General features: G+C 44.4%; 1 long non-coding RNA gene across 1 annotated transcript in view; it reads right to left on the bottom strand.

The window, feature by feature from the left end:
* The window catches only part of LOC311525400, a 47721-nt gene extending 30437 nt beyond the window's left edge, over nt 1-17284 (bottom strand). The window contains exons 1-2 of the long non-coding RNA XR_014712766.1: nt 17201-17284; nt 13183-13332 (exon numbers count right to left, since the gene is read on the bottom strand). This is a non-coding gene — a long non-coding RNA (uncharacterized lncRNA). The remainder of the gene's footprint in view (nt 1-13182; nt 13333-17200) is intronic.
* Nucleotides 17285-18911: the final 1627 nt, after the last annotated feature.

The raw sequence follows: 18911 nt of genomic DNA, 5'->3' as shown, positions 1-18911 counted from the left end.
CAATCACCCTGGACATTCAATAACAGACTTAAAAGTGGCAATTCTTCAACGAAAAAACTTCAAAAACAGACTGCAACAAGAAACTGCAGAACTGGAATTAATTTGCAAACTGGACACAATCAAATTAGGCCTGAATAAAGACTGGGAGTGGCTGGATCATTACAAAAAGTAATTTTCCCTCTGTTGATATTCACCCCTTCTTGTCAACTGTTGAGAATACAGTCAACTGTTGAGGCCACTTTCATCTTGATTGAATTGGCCTCGTTAGCACTGACCCCCCACTTGGTAAGGCAACTCCCATCTTTTCATGTGCTTCAATATATATACTGCTTACTGTATTTTTCACTCCAGGCATCTGATGGGTTTTAGCCTACAAAAGCTTATGCCCAAATAAATTGGTTAGGATCTAAGTTGCCACAAAGACTCCTCATTGTTTTTTTAGTTTAGGTTCAGTTCAAGATGGGGTGAAGGTTCAGGATGAAGGGAGACAGTCTACCCATCCTGAATGATAGAGTCCCAATATTCCAGAAGTGGAAGGGGAATTGAGAGCCCCAGAAAAATGATGCCTTTCATAAAAGGATCATAACCCCAGACCCTCCTAGAGACAAGAGCCCCATATTATTGATTGGGACATCACACCGCTCCCAGCATGTACAAAGATGCCAATCGTTTCATTCTTCCTGCTTGAGTTTGCTTCTAGCAGCATCCTAACCATTCACCATGCCCTGTGATCCTCCAGTCCACTCTTTAATAAGCACGGAGGCTATAGCAACATGCAATGGTTTTCTTTTGTATAAACAAGTGATCTATACCCTACCGCCACATCCTTCAAGACCTGTAGGTCTGTGCCTACAAGAGCTCATAACTGGAATGATTCCAGCAGCTGTCATCACATCATTATAGGGGGTGAACAATAAAAGAGCTGATAGTGTCAAAGCAGAAGATTAAGCATCTCGATCCTGCTTGTCGGGGCTGCACAAAGATCAGTCTGCCTTGGAAAACAATAGGATTTTATTGTAAAATAGGGCAGTGATTTCTGTTCATTTTTCTCCGTGAAACACAGGGCATCTGCAAGCAGTGCTCGTCACACTGCCGCTGCCAAAGTCAGTAACAGAAAATAAATAGAGCCCTCGCAGTGAACTCCATGATTACTCCTTTGCTTTAGTGCCCTCGAAGGGGCTCTGCCGCAGATCAACATGTAGTTATTGGCATCTCATTGTATTTTCAGCATGCATAGGTGCCAGCTGACAGGATAGGACATGAAATAGTTCACACATAAACACAAACCGTCATGGTAGCAACAGCAGCCAAATTAATCTGGAATCTACAAAACAACATGGCTAGTGTGGTTTCTAACACTTTTGGTTTGGGTTTGTTTGTCTGTATCTCTATCCGACTTTATTTAAATTCACACAAAAAAGAATGAAAAGAAAAGCTGTCTTTGCTGCTGCCGTAAACATCGCATGCAGCAATTCCAACCATAAACATAGCTATAAAAGTGTATTGGTAAATTTGCAAGACTAGCGCTCATGTCTAATAGGCCCAATGTATAATACATATACCTGGCAGGGCTGAGCAGCCCAGTGCATTAAGTATTGTATGGAATCTGTGGCCACCTAGAACTTCAGAGTTGTCTCTACGCAGCAAACCAGGGCCACTCAGAACTTCATTATGGAATTAATGTTGAGCAGAGTTTTGCACTGAAAGGAGGGATTCAGCCCCCTGGTTGTGTATGAAAAAGAGAGTGTGTCCTCTCCCTAGTTACAGCTCTTGCTCCACAAGTATAGAGTGAAATTTTTGAGCACTTGCATGTAAATTGTTATGAGTTGAAATTGATTTTAAAAACAGTCAATTTATGAAATTTAGCACCTGATATCAGACTTCTGTTTTGTCCAAGATGATCTTAATAACAGAAAAATACAGACTCTCTAAACTTCCCAGATAGTTAAAATGCACTGAAAGTTTGTGCATTCGCTACATCTGAAGAATTTATTTTAGGATTAATAGTAATTTTATTACCCTATTAGTCTTCATCATTGACATTTTCTCCTTCAGCAGAGGCCAATGCAGTAGAGCGTCGTAAATAGGACAGAAATTCTGGTTCCTAGTCGGCTCTAGTTTTTATTCAGTCCTTCCCCAGGCAAAGCTTCCATTGAAATCACTGCCTTTGCGAATATGCAAGGTAAATCTGATTCCCAGGCCTAGCACTGCTCTGAAAGAAGACAACTGGCAAACCGTCCCTCTTTGTAACTCAATGACTCATCATGGCTTTGATGTAGCCGGTCCCCCTTGCAGGGAAAATGTACCTCATAAGCATAAATAATATCTTAAATAAAATCAGATGCTGTTTGAAATAGTTTATGCAATGTTTCCGGGAAGACTAGTTATAGTGGGCCCAATTCTGAGGCTCTTGGTCAGGCAAAACTCCTTCTGACTTGTAGTTGGCGTCAAATGAAACTGGGCCCTGGGTACAACCTAGCAACATGAAGTGTTGCTGCCTCCCCCACACCACCACCATTTTAAATGATGGAGCTTTTGCACTCCTGACACTGAGGGCCAGATCCCTCCAGCTTTACTGGAAGTGAGTAGTGCCTTCCCACAGCTAGTTCTGCTGGGACTGCTCATAGAAGGAGGAACTGCTCCGGGTGAGGAAAGGATGGGAGACTGTCCCTACCTGATTCTGTCTGAATCTCAGCTTTCCCCGATCTCTCCCGTCTTGTTTGTAATGGTTTCACAGAGCAATCTGGGGAACAGAAGTGACACAGCTATCACCTGGAGCAAAGCCTAACCTACTCAACCTGCCCTCTTGATTGCTGAAACCCAGCCACCCTTTGCTAGATTTTACCCATCTCGGGTGTTTTAGTTCCCACCTATTTCGCTGGTGATCAGGTGGCACTGCAGTAACAGAGAGAGCAGATGGCCACATATGACAGTGGAACAGGGTGTCAGAGGCATCTGTCAGACTCCAGGGGGGAGAGAAATGGGGGAGAGGTCAGTTGCCAGGCTGAGATCTTATCTCCTCAGCATTTACTCTGCTTCTGGTTCCTGATGCCAAAACGATCTCAGTGCCCGAGATGCTTTTTCTTCTACATTTCCCATGCGCAGTTGTACCTACAGTGCGTATGCCGTAGGACAGCTTTCCTGGCCTTCCTTCAAGGCTGCTAGGAATTAGTGATGTGACTCCCAGCTCACACAAACGTACTCTCACAGGCACTCAGCTGAGCTAGCACACTAAAAATAGTCCTGCAGCCATGTTGCCACAGGCAACAGCAGCAGGACCCGGGTTGGCTGCCCTGAGTACAAACGCACCTGAACCCCTTTGGTGTGTGCTCAGTGTGGCTAGCCCAGGTTGATGCTGCCTGTGGCATGCCCCTGTCATGGCACCCATAGATTTATCTGGCCTAGCCAGGCACACAGATGATACTGATAGATACCGTGGATTAGCTAGACAAATGAATGGGACCTGCTTGTGCAGCGGCCCAATAGTAGTGATCCATGTAAAATAGCAAACTTTTATTCTGTTAAAACAAGAAGGACTAAGCCTCCTGACAGCCAACCGGTTGGCGACTGGAGTAAAGGAACGAGATACTGACAGATTAGTGAGACAAACAGCTTTATCTGTATGCAGCAGGTTGCACCTCAACTCTGATCTGTCAGAGCTAAAAAGGGGAAGAACAAAGGTAAAGGGGAGAAAGACAGCCCGCAAAGCCTCCTCTTCGGGAGTAGAAAAACGATGGAGACCCATCCAGAATGCAACGGCTGAAAATATAAATATCGGCAGCAAATTTGGCTTCAAACGTGACCAGTCAGAGAAAACCTGGCGTATGTAATTACCACCAAAAGTTAAACTCTGTTATAATCCAACATGCTAGGCAAGCGATATAGACACACTGCATTAGCTTTGTGTGAAAGAGCAAATCACCTTTTAACTCTCAGTTTACTCTGCATTACAACTAGCTCAAAAACGGCCCAGAAATGCTTAAACAAAGGCTCATCTAATTTATAACTTTTAGTTGCTTGAGGATTAAGCATGATTGCTAGAAAAGAAGACTTAGTGAGCAAATGGACCTGAGATTCTTCCTGAGATCTCTTCTCAGTTTTGCCACTGACTTGCCCATACCCTTGGCAAGTCAGGCTAACATTTTCAAAAGTGGCTGCCTCTGGTTTTGGTTCATGACCTGAGAAAGCTCTGGCCTCTGTTCAGAGGCACTGAAAAATGGGGTAAATGCCAGCCACGTTGGAATGCGGAGAGTCCTGAGCTGTCCTAAGAAGCCTCAGCCCCCTCGCTGCTCCCTCCTTCACTTCCTTTTAAGTGAGACTTGAAAATTTAGGGGTAGGGGAGAAGCATAGTGTTGTCTCCATCCTCCCTTATAATTACATCCATGGTACTGAGCAGCCACATCCCCAGAGCTGAGCAGTCTGAAGATCAGGCCCTTCGGGTCTCAACTTGGCCACCCAAGAAACAAGCCTCCCAAATTAGAGGTTAAGTTAGAAGATTCTGCAGTGCAAATTTAGCTGACCATGTGCTGCTGGCAAGCAAAGGAGAATGGAGCCCAGCGCACTCCCGCACAGCTCCACTGGCTCTAACGTTGGTCACTGAAGTAAGGACCAAACAGGGAGCAGTTTAGTTGAATAAGAAGTTGCCATTTTTTCACAATTCACTTCTCTGACCATAGATACACTTTGAAGCCAACAGGCCAAACCCTGTTCTCAGTTACTCCAGTGTAAATCCAAAGTGACTTCTTTGATTTAGTGGCGTTCCTCTGGATTTACACACATACATGTAACCAAGAGGTAGATTTGGCCTTTTCTATCAGTAGCCTTCGCTCTGTGACAAAACACTGATGACATTCTGTACTTGCCTGTGAAGGCCAACCACTCTGTTGGACATATCCTACCCCATCTGGCTCTGCAAGGGGGAACAGGGACTCCGGCATGTTCTCCCATGTGCACTAGGAATCCTGCTGGCCAGGGGCAAGAATCCACCAGCTGGGACTGAGAAACATGATGGCACCCACCCCACTGCTGCTCTGCAAAGGGGCAGTATGCACTTCCAGATAGCAGGTGTTACCCCGTCATGCAGGGTTCAGAGTGGAGGCATTAGACATGCACCCTAGCCCTCAAACTACATCCCCTGGGAGCTGTCATGGACACACCTCTCTCCTTCTGCCCCCAACAGCACATCGGAGAAGGTTCCCTTTACCCTTTGTCAGTCCCAGAGCCCTGTATGCCCTTGCATAGCCAAAGGCTATGTCTACACTACATCTAGCTGTGATCTAGCTCTCTAGTCATAGCTCATTCCACAATTACAGTGATTATGGTTATATGCAATACTGAGAAGGCTGGCACGGGATTTCTCTTATAAAGTGGCAGCCCTGTTTGTTATGTGTTTATCTCTTATTCTGCCCCTTCTCATACTGACCCCCCCACCAACCTTGGCACTTGGGGCTGAAGGAGTGGTAGCAATTTGTAACTCCCAGAGCAATAGATGTGGGATGATGTCACAAATAGCTGTGGCTGCAAACGAATGAGCTGGAAAAGAGGATGAATTATGATGGGGGAACTTGCTGTTTATGCCAGAAGAGCTTGGAAAGCAGAACAAAAATATATAGCCTTCTCTTTGCATGGTTTGAGTTGTTTGTTTTTCTCATCTCACTCTAGCAAAATTTCAAAGCCTGAGAGTGACAATCAAGGTTCAGCTAGAATAAGACGGTAACATGTGTTGGACACTTACTGTTCCACCAAAAAGAAGTACTTTTTCGCCAAACCTCATAGAAAATATGTTTTTAAGGATGGTCTTGTACCTAGAGGAGAATGTGAGAGTCTAGATTTAGGAGGGGCTATTCCCTCCTCTTCCCTGGACTTATGTGTGACCTTGAACAAGTCACTCCTCTTTTTAGCCTTATTTTCTCCATCTGTAGATATAGGAATAATACTTACCTGCATTGTCATGATATATAAAATTGCAGTCCATCTTAAATAGGACATATTTAATAAAGGAAACAGCTATAACTATAGATAAAAACAAACAGGCTTCCACACAGCTTGAGTCCCAGCTTTGTCTCCTTTGTTTACCAGCAACTAAATCCTGCCTGGAATGCTGCACAACACAAAGAGACATCTAGTGACTGAAAAATATACTGCATGGAAACATATAATTAATCAAATGCACCTCACAGGTGTTGTTAGGCTTCATTCATCAGAGTGTTTAAATTATTGCTGTTGCTGTTTGTAGTTTTGCAGCTGTCTCTGCTCATGTTGACGTGAGTATAAGTATAAGGTCCAACATAGCACTGAGCTGGCTGGGGTTGTGTTTCCAGCTCTGCAAAAGACATCAAAATGCTTTTAAAAAAGTGTGAGGAAGCAGACTCTACCCCAAAGCACTTCCCAAACGGCACACTTTCAACACCGTGGTACAAATGTGGCCACCTCTGTGCTCTGGGCAAGAGCAGCAGCCAGTGGCTCTGGGAGGAGAAGGGTCATTCTGGTGGCTTTAGGAGGGAATTTTGGACAAGGACAACAGAGCAAGAAATGCCTTGGAGTCTTTAATTCTCATCTCTGTGCCTCACAGCTGTTTCTAGTCTGATCCTTCTAATGCATCCATCACTGTGGTACCTGAGCACCTGACATGGGTCCTGCTCAGCTGGTCAATATGGATCGGTGACCTACTCTGTTAACTCCCTGTTTTCAATGATCGGTGGGCAGCAAATCAGGAGCACTGTTTCCTCCCATGCACGGGAGCATCTTCCCCTTACTAGTTCTTCTGTCCTTGACCTTGCTTGAGTCAGCAGCAGGCTTTGCAGAGGGGACCTTCTGTCCCAACATGAAGAGCCGCCACCACTTGAGCCTATAGGCAACTTCCATTGCCCATCAGCTGGAGCAGACCCATGAAACATTTATGTGGACCAGCCACTAACTCGGAACATCAGCCACACTCCATGCATGGGTGACACTACTGTGGAGGAGGCAGATACAACACTGCAACATGTGTTTCCTCAACCACAGTGCTACTGCAATGCAAAAACATGCAGCCCTGTGACCAATCGTTAATTTATCCTGTCCTCCCACCTATGATAAAGGCCATTTTATAAACTCCATAACACTCTTCTAATGGTGCCTCATGGTGAGCTCCCACCACCACTCACCTAACTACAGCACTCACTCTTTGTCGGGAATCAGGGCCTGCACCAGAGCCAGTCTCTGGGCAACTGATGAGAGCAGCTGGCCTGTAGTAGGCCGCCTGATTGGCTACACCGCCTGATTGGTTGGAAGATTCAACAGTCCAACTCCTAAGCCCAGCAGCAGTTCAGTGGCTGCTCAAAGCATTTGCTCGTGGCTGCGAAAGCACCTCTCCCAGCTCTGCTTCTCGCACTCCAGGGAACCTGGGTCTGATCCTTGGCTCCTGTCACTGACCTCTAACTCCAGTCCTGACCCTGGGCTTGGGCTGTGATCCTGGGCTCTAATTCTTGGCTACTGACTTCTGTTTCAACCACTGAACCTGATGCTTGTTCTGACCACACTGTCCCATCCCTGACAGCCTTCAACCTCTTGCCTGATGCAACCATTGAGATACCCCAGAAGCACGGCATGCTGTGCCAGATTTTAACTGCTTACAACTTTTACACCAGATAGAAAGAACATCCCTTAAATACTGTAACATCATTCCGCACGCATGGCAGAAACCATGTATGCTGCTTACCAGCAGGATATAGATAAGCAATATCATTTTATGAGAGGATGCCGAAGCCTGAGCTAGCAAACTAGCCAGCTAGCTAGGGACTGCATGATGATGTGGTGTGGCATAAAGGTTGTATCGGCATACATTGGGCATGGTTGCTTTACTTATAAATGGCATTCTGAATATGTTGCATATTTTAGAATAAGTGTTTTACAAACATTTTAGGGGAAAAAAATAATTAATTGGTACTACTTTTCATGTCCTTCCACCTGAGCTGAAAGGTACAGGCCCTGAGTAAAACTATTACAAAGATTAGAAGCCTCTACAAATGACCTAAAATAGCTTTTACACACATAATGATGTTGCGTTTTTAAGATCCAGTGTTCTCTGGACCTTCCAAGGCTGGAAGCAAATCCTGGCAATCCCTGTTTTCTAATGGTATACAGCTCCCATTTCTACCCCAGCTGGATTGTACAAGATCAGTCCTTACTCCTGTCTGTGGTCCAAGACTGCACTTTGTCCATCCTGAAACTTAGGCCTGTGTGGATCTGGAGAAGAAATTCCACATATCGGGGGAGAAAAGGAGCTATTTCCCTGGTGGGTTTTGGTTTGTTTGGAATGGCAGTAGTGGGAAGCTGATTCAGGGTTTGCAGCGTCAGAAGCAGCGTGGAGTGGAGATTGATTAGTGGGCAGAGGCCTGAGGAGGCAGTCAAAAATGCATGTTAAATGCAGTTTATCACCTGGCTTTGCAAATATCGCATGGACTGTGTGTGCATAGCACGTATAGAGATAGATAATCCCTTGAGGTTCCTACTGAGTATTCAGACTATGGTGCATTCTGAAAGCAAAAGAAAAGGGTACAGTGGCACACCTCTGTCTCTTAATCTTGCAGAGCTGTGCTGCCATTATTTTAGTAACGGGATCCCACCAAAACATGACCCCTTAGATTGTGATAAATTCCCTGCTCCTTGGACTTGTGTGCTACAGAGAGGAGTCAGCACCCTCTTGGTGAACAAGCCTATATCAAGCTGCACTTTTTGCTGAAAACATTGCCCCTGAACATGCAGTCTAGCACTGTATCCAGCCTTTAAAGGGCGGTCTGGGAGATCCCACTGCCAGGGTCTCTTTCTTTAAACCCCAGGCTTTAAACCCAGTCAGCTCCCTTCCAAAGCAGGAGCAATGGCTCTTCGGAGCCTCGGAGATAAAACTCTCCCACAGCAGAGACCATTAGCAATACCAGAGAGGTGACTACATCTGAAGCAGAGGAGACACCTGAACTCTCCCTTCCATTTAATGGTGGAATCTTGACCAGGAATACCCCCTCCCCTGCCCTTAATCCTGCCAGGTCCCTCCAGCACATCACTGCTATTATCTCTAGTCATTCTACATGGAATCCTAGCCCTATTGAAAACAGCAGGAGTTTTGCCATTAAGTTCCATGCAGCCAGGCTTTCACCCTAATGTTCTGGGTTTTCAAGTGGGGAACATGCCAGTTACCAGAGGGGGAAAAAAGCTCAGATCTGGGTAGAATGAAAGAAATCAAGCAAACCTTCAGAACACCAGAGCACAAGTGCTACGCACCACACACTCACCGTCTGAGCTGTGCATCTAGCAGGCCTTTGGCCGCCGTTAAACTCGCCTCCAACTTCTGTCCTGGACACCAGATCAGGCTTTATCTTGAGTTTGTAACATTCAAATACATTCACTGGGAGTTTTGTTGTTTTGTTCTTTCTTAAAGGGAATGAGCTCCGAAGCAATCATAGCAGGCGCTAATTAAGACCATGCACGTTCTTCAAACTGGACTTTAATTATTGTAAAAAATGTAAAGCAAAGTTGCAAAGAAAAAATAATTTCTTGTGCTACCTCCCATTTTCACTTGATTACCATCACACTTTCCTATACAGCAAAAATATCAGCCCTTGATAACAAATTCCTCTCTTGGGGGCTGGTGTGAATTTAGAACTGTGAGGCCCTACCATATGTTTCAAAACTAGCAGCATAATGTCTGTAACAGACATGCTACCTAATTAAATTGTTAGGGAACAGGCTTTTATATCTTTAACACCTAATTTACTATTGTTTCTTTGAAAGTGTTTGGCTTCCCTGTGGTTTTTGTGCCTCCTTTTTCAGTTTTATGACGGCTTTTAAGTTTTTCGTGTGTGTTTCAACTGAAGTAACCATTCCTGAGGCCTAGTTAGGGTCCCTGCTAGAATCCGACCAAGGAAAACATGGGCCTGGTTTTACTGTTGCTCATGCTGGGTGAGTTACCACTACTGTGCTAATTATGTAATTACCCTATTTTAATAGCTATTGTATACTGCTTTACTGGTTACAATTACCTTTACTCCCCTTACTGATTGAATGGTATAATAAGAACACACACAAATACAATACAATACTCACCTTCCAAGAGTTAGGAGCTCTCTAGTTACATATAAACATCCCTAGGAATAGAGTAGGTTTTCCCTGAAGCAAGATATTGCAGAAATTCCCTCAGATTTTTTTGCTCACAATACAGAACCTAAACCAGAATTGATCAAAGCCAACAAATCAAAGATGTGTTTTATTTTTCAAATGCTCTGATGTTCATTGTTCACAATGGTGGCACCTAGGGGGGGGAACCACAACTAGAAACTAAAAGCATGTGGTCCAGTTAACCAGGCGCTGGCCTGTGACCCAGCCAAATTGGATTCTATTTCTGGACATGCCACTAACTTGCTGCATGACCTTAGAGAGGTGAAGTGACCTGTTCATTTCTGCTCCCGATCATTTACCTATTTAGATTGGAAGCTATTTGGGGCAGAAGACTGTCTCTTAATTTGTGTCTGTACAGTAGCACAATGCGGTCCAGATCCTGCTTGGAGCCTCTAAATACTACTGTAATATAAACAATAGAAAACACTTTGATCGCTGGATTGAAAGGTTCATGTAACGTCAGAGTCCCTTTTGTAAAGTTCCCAGGTATCGTTGGGCAAAATTAGCAAACTGTTTAATGCAAAGCCCTTCAGTGAACTAACAAGGACAAAAGTGAGTTTGGGGAGCTCACTAAGAAAAGACAGTGAGCCTTTCCCAGTGCTATTTCTTTCTCCCCTGTGTTCTGAGCCCCTCACAATAAAAACGTAAAGGTTTTCTTGATGTCCCTACAAAAATATCACTGAAGGACTCATAGCAATTGGAGTCTACAGCTGCAAGGAAATAAGATGCAATCTATCATCCTGGCAAGATTGTAAATGTGGTGGGACAGGATGGAAAGAGGTCCTGTGACCAAATTCATTGCAAATATCTAAGCACAATGGAACTTGGAAGACTCTGGGAAGGGTATTTGATTGTTTTTAGAAAGAGATTAGTTAGAGAAGGTTCAGAGAAAACCCCCAAGAATGATTGAAGGATTAAAAAACATGCCATATAATGGTACTCAAGGAGCTCAGACTATTTAGCTTAGCAAAGAGACTGTTAAGGGTGACTTGATGACAGGCTATACTTACCTACCTAAGGAACATATATTTTGTAATGGGATCGTCACAGTCTAGTGGAGTAAGGTAGAACATGGTCCAATGGCTGAAAGTTGAAGCTAAACACATTCAAACTGGAAGTAAGACGCAAGTTTTTAACGGTGACAGTAACTATCCACAGGAACAATTTACCAAGGGTCATGGTGGATTCTCCCATCACTGACCATTTTTAAATCAAGATGGGATGATTTGCTAAAAGATCTGCTCTAGGATTTATTTTGGAGGAGTTCTGTGGCCTGTGCTGTATAAGAGGTCAGACTAGGTGATCACAATGGTCCCTTCTGGCCTTGGAATCTATGAATCTATATGCCTAGGAAAAGAGATGGCTCTTGGGATAGGAAGTGAAAAAGAGTCCAGAGACCCCAGTTCAGGAAAACACTTAAGCACATGTTCAAATCAAATTGGCTTCAATGGGACTTTAGAAGGTTCTTATACTTAAGCATGCACTGGTGTGCTTTGCTGAACCAGGGCCAGAGAAGTTCTTCCAAAAGGACTGGGGCAATGTGGGAAAAGACTCTCCCGTCCTCCTTTGAGAGGCAGCCAGAGGGTATGTTCCAGAAGTCGGAAGGGAATGGGCTGCAGAATGGAGGTAAGAGAGATGGGGGTGGGACAGTGTGGAAATCCTGGCAGATCTTGAAGATGAGCAAATTAAGGTTGCCGAGGGGGCGGGGGAGGCACAGATGATCCCATTTCCAGGAACAGGGTGAGATGGGTTACACATTTTGGAAGAGCTAAAGGCCAGAGCACTGGAATCAAGGGATATGAAAAAGGCTGGTGTTGAAGGAGTCAACACAAGAGATGAAGTGACAGGAATAAAGAATTTGGCAGCGGATTGGCTCAGATAGTGACTAACAAGAATGATAGAGGGAGGCCTACAGACCAAAGAGAAGGAGTTTGGGGTTAAGGTTCCTGACAACTGGGTTAAATGTGAGATTCCAGTTGAGGAGGGAGAAGGAGGAAGTTTGATTGCAGGTGCCCTGTGTTTCCTGTCCACATTTTTGCTACTTTCTATTTTTCTTGATTTCTCTTACTACTCTTTATGTTCTCTCTCTTCTTCCTTCTTCCACTTCCCTCCTGGTTTTCTGCCTCTAGCCCCCTCTTCTCCGGTCCAGACACTGCGTTCCTCTCCTCGTGGTTCACTGAAATGCAGTGTTAGAAGTGTGAGAGGAGCTAGAATCCTGACGCTGCTGCATTGGCATCAGGCACTGGCCGTCCCCTCCAGGAAAGCTGGGCTTAAAATGGCTTTTGGGTTCAGAATCTTTTCAAGGGTACAAAGGGCCCAGGGCTCTGTACAACCTTGTATTGTTTGTGTGAGCATAAATTAAACACTATGTAATGATGCACATGCATGAGGAGGATGAGTTAAAATTATCTGAACTTTTTTGTTGAAGGCTTAACTATATAATCTGTATAGTTATAGTGGCTTGTATTATTTTTGCATTTATGGTGAAATTCACCATTGTGCAGAGCTGTTGCAAAAGCTAAAGCACTGCTTAAGTCTCACTTAACCCTATTTTGAAGAGTCAAGTAAGACTTGAGTCTTTGTAGCTGATGTCTAGCTACACAGGGGTGAATTGCAGCATTAAACAGTGGTATGTTCACACGGTGCTAGGATCTTTTTTTAAACACCTACAATATACTGCATATACAGACACAGATCAATCCATATTTATATAAACCAGTGCATAATATAAGAATTACAATCAGCAAAACAATATATTCATGCTATGATTGTGTCTAAAATAAATACACTTCATGCTAAAGTCCATAGATATAAAGTGCCCTGCCTCCATGTTACTTCTTTCCTCTGATGTTTCTTCTCAATGACATCTTTTGAAAACTCCAGGTCACACTTTTCCCTCTATTATAAGCAAATCCAGAGGCAGGTAACGTGTCTAGAAGTCAGGTGGAGTTTTTCCTGTATCCCTCACCAGTGCAGAGCCTTCTGCCCTATTTATAATATTAAATGCTGTGATGATGGAAAACGTCGCACCTGTTAATTTTCATGCGTGTCACCTTGGCTGTACTGTTGCATTTATTTTCCGGAAGCACTGCCGTTTCCTAGCAACAGGTGAGTGGCAGCATGAGTTCTCCCACGGCCAGCTGGCTCTGCTTGGGAGCAGGAGGGAAGGAGGGGCTGGAACTGTCAATGAAAGTTACAAAGCTGTTATTACAGCGCAAATGGATGAACCATAAAAACTATCCTAATATCACTTACATCCTCATCCTGTGCTCATTAAGGGGCAGGATCCCAGTCAGTTTCAACTTCTCATTGAACTCAGTGGGAGCAGAACCAGCCCCCAACCACCCCTAACTAATTCAAGTAGTTCCAGGAAAGTCAATGGGAGTATTTACATGAGCAAGGACTATCCACCTGTTCAAGAATTTGCAAGATCAAACTGCAGCACAAAATACAGGGCCAGATCCTGCTCTGCCTATTCATGCAAGCAGATCCCTTGAGTACCCATGTGCTCAATGGAAATAGGGTCTGGCCATCAGCAAGCAGTTTATGCTACATCCCTGCGAGGACTTGATGAACAATTCTGAACAAATCAGTTTCCCATCAGAAAATGGGGTTTCACCAACATCTAAATTTCTGCAGGATGAGATCAATCTGAGAAGAATTTTCCATCAGGAAAATCAAAACCTTTCTTTTCAGGTCAGGTCAATATATATTTCTGCTTCTGCCTGTGCCATCGTGGTGTATCATAGGCCTCCCAGGATGCACTGCAGTGGCTCAGCAACAGGGATAGGCAGCAATGTATCATAAGAGATGTAGTTTAGCAGGGGAAGCAGATCCCATAGGAGAAAATGGGGGCACGAGGGAACCTGGAACAACATGGATTACTGTGGTGGATTAGGCAGACACAGAGTTTAATGACAACCTGCCCTAACACAAAACAGTTTGACATTTCCAAATATTGAAACTTTTCTGAACTTTGTTCAATGAAAAGTTTTGATATTTCCAGCCTTTGTCCCAAACAAATATAGCAATATTGGAATTATCTGCTGGATGGAGATTCCGGGCTCTGTTCCCAACATTAGGGTCAGACCTGTGGGCTTGTCTACACTACTGCGTAAGTCAATGTAACTTACATCACTCAGGGGTGTGAAAAAGCCACCCCCTTAAGTGACACAAGTTACATCGACCTAAGAGCTGCCATACCAGTAGCACAGCAGGGTAGACTAGCCCTGGGGCAGGAAGGATATCTGCTTTCTTCTAGTGGTCCCATCATTATCAGTGTCATATATGGAGGCAGGAAAGTGGATCAGACATGTAAGGAAGGGCTGGATTCTGCCTTTTCTTCAACATAACTGAACTCAAAATAGCAAGTACTGCTTTGCATACCAAGGGCCAGATTGTCAAAAGCTCACAGCCACTTCAGCACCAAAATAAGAGGCCAGCACGTTGTGCCCTGAGCACGTCTGAAAATCTGGCCTCAATGGGATTTGCTGTTGACTGAATGCTCTAGAAGATAAGGCCCTGAGCTCTTTAGAAAATCTAGCCCAAAGGGGCCAGTCCTGAAGTTCTTAGTCAGGCGAAACTCCCCTTGTTTTCAGCGTGAGTTTTGCCTGTGTAAAGACTGGGAGAACGGCCCCGACAATGGCAGCATGATTTACATTGGCTACTGCTCCATTTGTCTTGGCAGATCTGCGTGTATGATTCTGCCTCTGGGTGGGGTTCCCAGATCCAGGCTCCTGGCAACTCTACTCATTGCTTCACCCAAACCTGTGCTCATGCAGGGCTCTCCATTGACACAGCTTTTGTCTGCTATGTGCCTCGTTGTGGCTGTCATCCCAGAATGGTTTCCTAGTCACTTCTTTATTACACAGCTATTGTGGTTAGCATAATGACCCAAACTCTGTCTTGGCTTAGCCCTCCAGCCTATGCCAGAATATTAGGAATAAACTACCTTTGGCAGAAAACTACAGGATCCAAAGATCTTTGCTAATATACTGCGTGACTCAGAAACACAATGGGCCAGATTCTGAGCTCATTTGCTCTGGTATAAATCCAGAAGGACTCCATTATTGTCAAAAACTTATAGACCACCTCCTTCAGTGCAGGCCAGGCGAATAGCTACTGCAAGTTATTGTTGCCCTGGTATAGCTGTTTGGTGGCCCATATGAAGAGAACTGGTGGTTACCAGCCAGCTCCTAATGGAGCTGTTTCTGCATCACAATCCTCTTGTGGGCAGTGTCTCTCTCTGTCTCTTTTTCTGGTAGCTGAGCCCCTACCCTTCAGGATCAAGACAGAATCTTGTGCTGTCAATGCCTGTGCCCTCTTTGGTCTCCAGGGCTGTCCTTCTGTACCTCACACCAGCAGTACATTGATAAACACACAACAGGGTAAAACTCCTGACAAATGTCAGGCAACCCAACCGGGCTGTGTATCAATGGTCACACAATAATTGTTAATTGGTTTTTACTGTTGTTGTGGAGATATGGGCCCAAACCAAACCCCTGGATGATCCAATCAGGGGTTAAATTGTGGGGGAGTAGAGTGAAGGACAGCTTCATCTCCTTTGCTAATGATACAGGGACAGCTCCCCTTTCTCTCCCTGGAGCACCCCCAGATCTCCCCTTCCTTTTGGGGGACTTACATCTGATTTACCACAGGGAAGATCAGATCTGCCTGTGACATCTGAAGCTCAAAATCCATCTCTAACCCTTGGCCAACATTTTGCAGTCAGGTTTGTAGCATGCGTTTCAGTGAGGGGAAAGCCAGATGCATATATTGCCAGCTGAATTCTCAGGAATTGCAGGCCACAATGTTAGATAAAATATGATGTGTCTGTCACTTAAGATGCATGCCACAAACTGCTACTCTCTCCTCCTCACAATATTGTATAAGCAATACCCATTGGCTTTAGCTCTCTTCTTGCACATGCTTCCCTGAAACAGTTAAATATTCTTCATTTTACTAAACTTTTATTACTCACTTGTATTGAATTATTCTTGGATCACTTATTAAATGGAGGTTTTCCATACTATGTCTGTCACAGATGGAAAAAACACCTGTCATATATGGATGAGTGTAATCCATTCATTGGTTTATGGATAAAAACCTCTTTGGGGATTGTCAGAAATAAACCCTAGGTCCCTGGTTGTAGGATTTTGCATTTGGATTGCTGAGCTAGCTGACAAAAACTGTGTGAAATCACATGTAAGCAGACAGCTCTCTACTGACTAGGCGTATGAAGAGACTTGTGTGTCTTATTTATTACAGCAAGGGCATGGAATACATGGTACACAGGAAATGACACACTATTTTAAAATAGGAGGATAAAAATATTTTATCCTTATAGAACCCTTTAATCTGGAAAAATCAAAGCACTTCACAATGGACTGTAACTATTAGTGTCCCCATTCCACACAGGGGGAAACTCTAGCACAAAGAAGCTAAATGTCTTAACCAGGATCATACAGAAAGTCAGTAGCAAAAATGAGACTGGAGCCAGTCCGTTTATTCTAAGCAGCACCATAAATGATGAACTTCTGAGTGCCTAACAGGTGATATAATGCCCCACTTTGGGGGCTCTTCCAGCAAAGGTGAGTTAACAATGTAGATGCTTTGAAGAAGAGCCCCATTCTCATAGAGCAACAGCTTTGTGTGATGTTTGCTATTAATGTCCCCCAAAATGCAGAGCTGATTTGGGATTTGGTTTGGCTGATTTTGATGCTGTTTGTGTGGTTTGAGGGGTTTGTACCATTAATGAGGAATTGAGGGCCTAATCGAGCCCCACTTGAGGATACACTGCAAGGGGAAACCAAATACAGATTTCCTAGAATATTCCAGGCCTTCCTCTCTTTCCCCAATGATATAATCGGGTTGTGACGCTCCCCGGGGGTACCCAGAGTTGTGAGGTACCTCACTACCATTTAACAAAGAACAGAGATTCAAATGATAGCAAGGAGGATTAATGGAAATAAAGATTGCATATAAAATCATACGCTTCTAGAGCTTAAATTTAACAAGATGCCCTCTTGTCTAATACAGCACTATTTACCTCAAATCCTCACAGGGTTTTTCAGCCAGGACAGCTGAAATCCTCTTTTCATGAGACCAAGCCCGCTGGCAACTTGTCTCCCCAAATGAAGGATGTCAGGGCATTTTTCTGCACTCCTAGATATAACAGACCAGGTCTTTGTTCTTCACCTGTAAATAGGCTCTCCCTCCCCCACAGTTCAACCCCATCCTATTAATCTCTTTCCCTGAAGTCCCCACAATCAGTGTGCAAATAGACTTCTATTGCAAGACACAAAGGTCAGCCAGGGAGATTAGTGCCTCCCATGTCCTGTTTGGTGGGACCTGACTTAAAGCATGTTACTTCTGGGTAACCTGCCTCTAACTACAAGGTCTTCGGAACATATGTACCTATCTCTTTACATGTTATCTGCACATATATTTCGCAAAGGCTATGATGATCGGTGTGACACAGGCTTTCAACAGACACCTCACACAACACTTTTAGGTGAACTAGAATGTAAATACCAGACCCAGGGAATCCCTGCAACCCTCTGCCAGTTGGCATCAAAAGGTCCTTGGGTCACACAGATCTTAAAGAGCGCTCTCTGCTTCCCAGCCTGACAGCCATCTTTTCAATGGCAATGTAATTCCAGATCTGCTTGAACCATCCAGAGGCATTTCCTTTTTCTATTTTTGTACATTGATCTACTAGCAAAAGCGATTATCTTTAACGTGACTTTGCCTCATGGCCCAGCTCCAGAGTTTTATCCCCATCACTGTACCTTTATAGGCTTTGGGGCTAATTAGTTTCTGAGTCCCACTTGCTAGATTGGTACTTTCAGTGAAAATTATGTCAGAGTACTTCGTTGCTCACACTTCCTCCAGAGATGTTTCTGATGGATTCGCACATTGTGGCTCTCTGGCAATCGGGGGAACATTCAAAGCTATGAGTAGGCAGAGCAGGACATTTGAAATCTGGCCTCTGCTTTGGGCATGCAAGTGCCCTGGGCACTTTGGCAGAAGTTGCAGAAGTGGAATGTACACCAGGTAAGAGGCTTCTGCAGCACACTCACGTAACCATGATCCATGTCCTATAACACTGGCACACCACACCAGGTGACTGAACTCCATCCACAGTGAGCCAGGGAACCCACAATACAGGGAGCTCTGCTTAGGGAATCTGCCATTGGTGCACAGCCCATGAAGGAGGGCAAGGAATGCTCTCGCTAAACAACTGGCTTGCAGGCACATAGATGTAGAAACACCTCTAACCAGAGACACTACCTGCAGGGAATTCTGCTTCATATTCCCCTGCCCACCATAAATCAACTGTACGCCAAGTGCAATAGGTCACCCGATAACTTTGTTTTTGAGCAGTTGAAAAGGACAGTGCCAGCCAACATCAAGACAGAATGGAAGCAGGCTGACAACAGGAAAAGGAGGACTCAGTCTGATGCAACAGAGGATCTGCTGGCCACCACAAATGTGCTTATCACAGCATCTAGGTCCAATCAGATGGAATAACTAGGTTACTGAACAGTGTCCCATGCCAGTGCCACAGATCGAGCAAAGCCAAACTCTAATAGCAAATGACAGGCAGCAGGTATGGGGTACCAGCTCATTTACCATTTGGCTTCAGCCAGATTTTGTTAAGGGGAGGCTGATAGGAACTCTAATTTTCAATAATAATAATTCTTAACTGTAATAGCAGATCACTAAGTACTTTAGAAAGGAGGTCACTACCCCATTTT

Source organism: Lepidochelys olivacea (assembly GCF_965140295.1).
Source record: "Lepidochelys olivacea isolate rLepOli2 genome assembly, chromosome: 8".
NCBI classification, from domain to species: Eukaryota; Metazoa; Chordata; order Testudines; family Cheloniidae; genus Lepidochelys; species Lepidochelys olivacea.
This window is presented reverse-complemented; position numbering and strand designations above follow the sequence as displayed.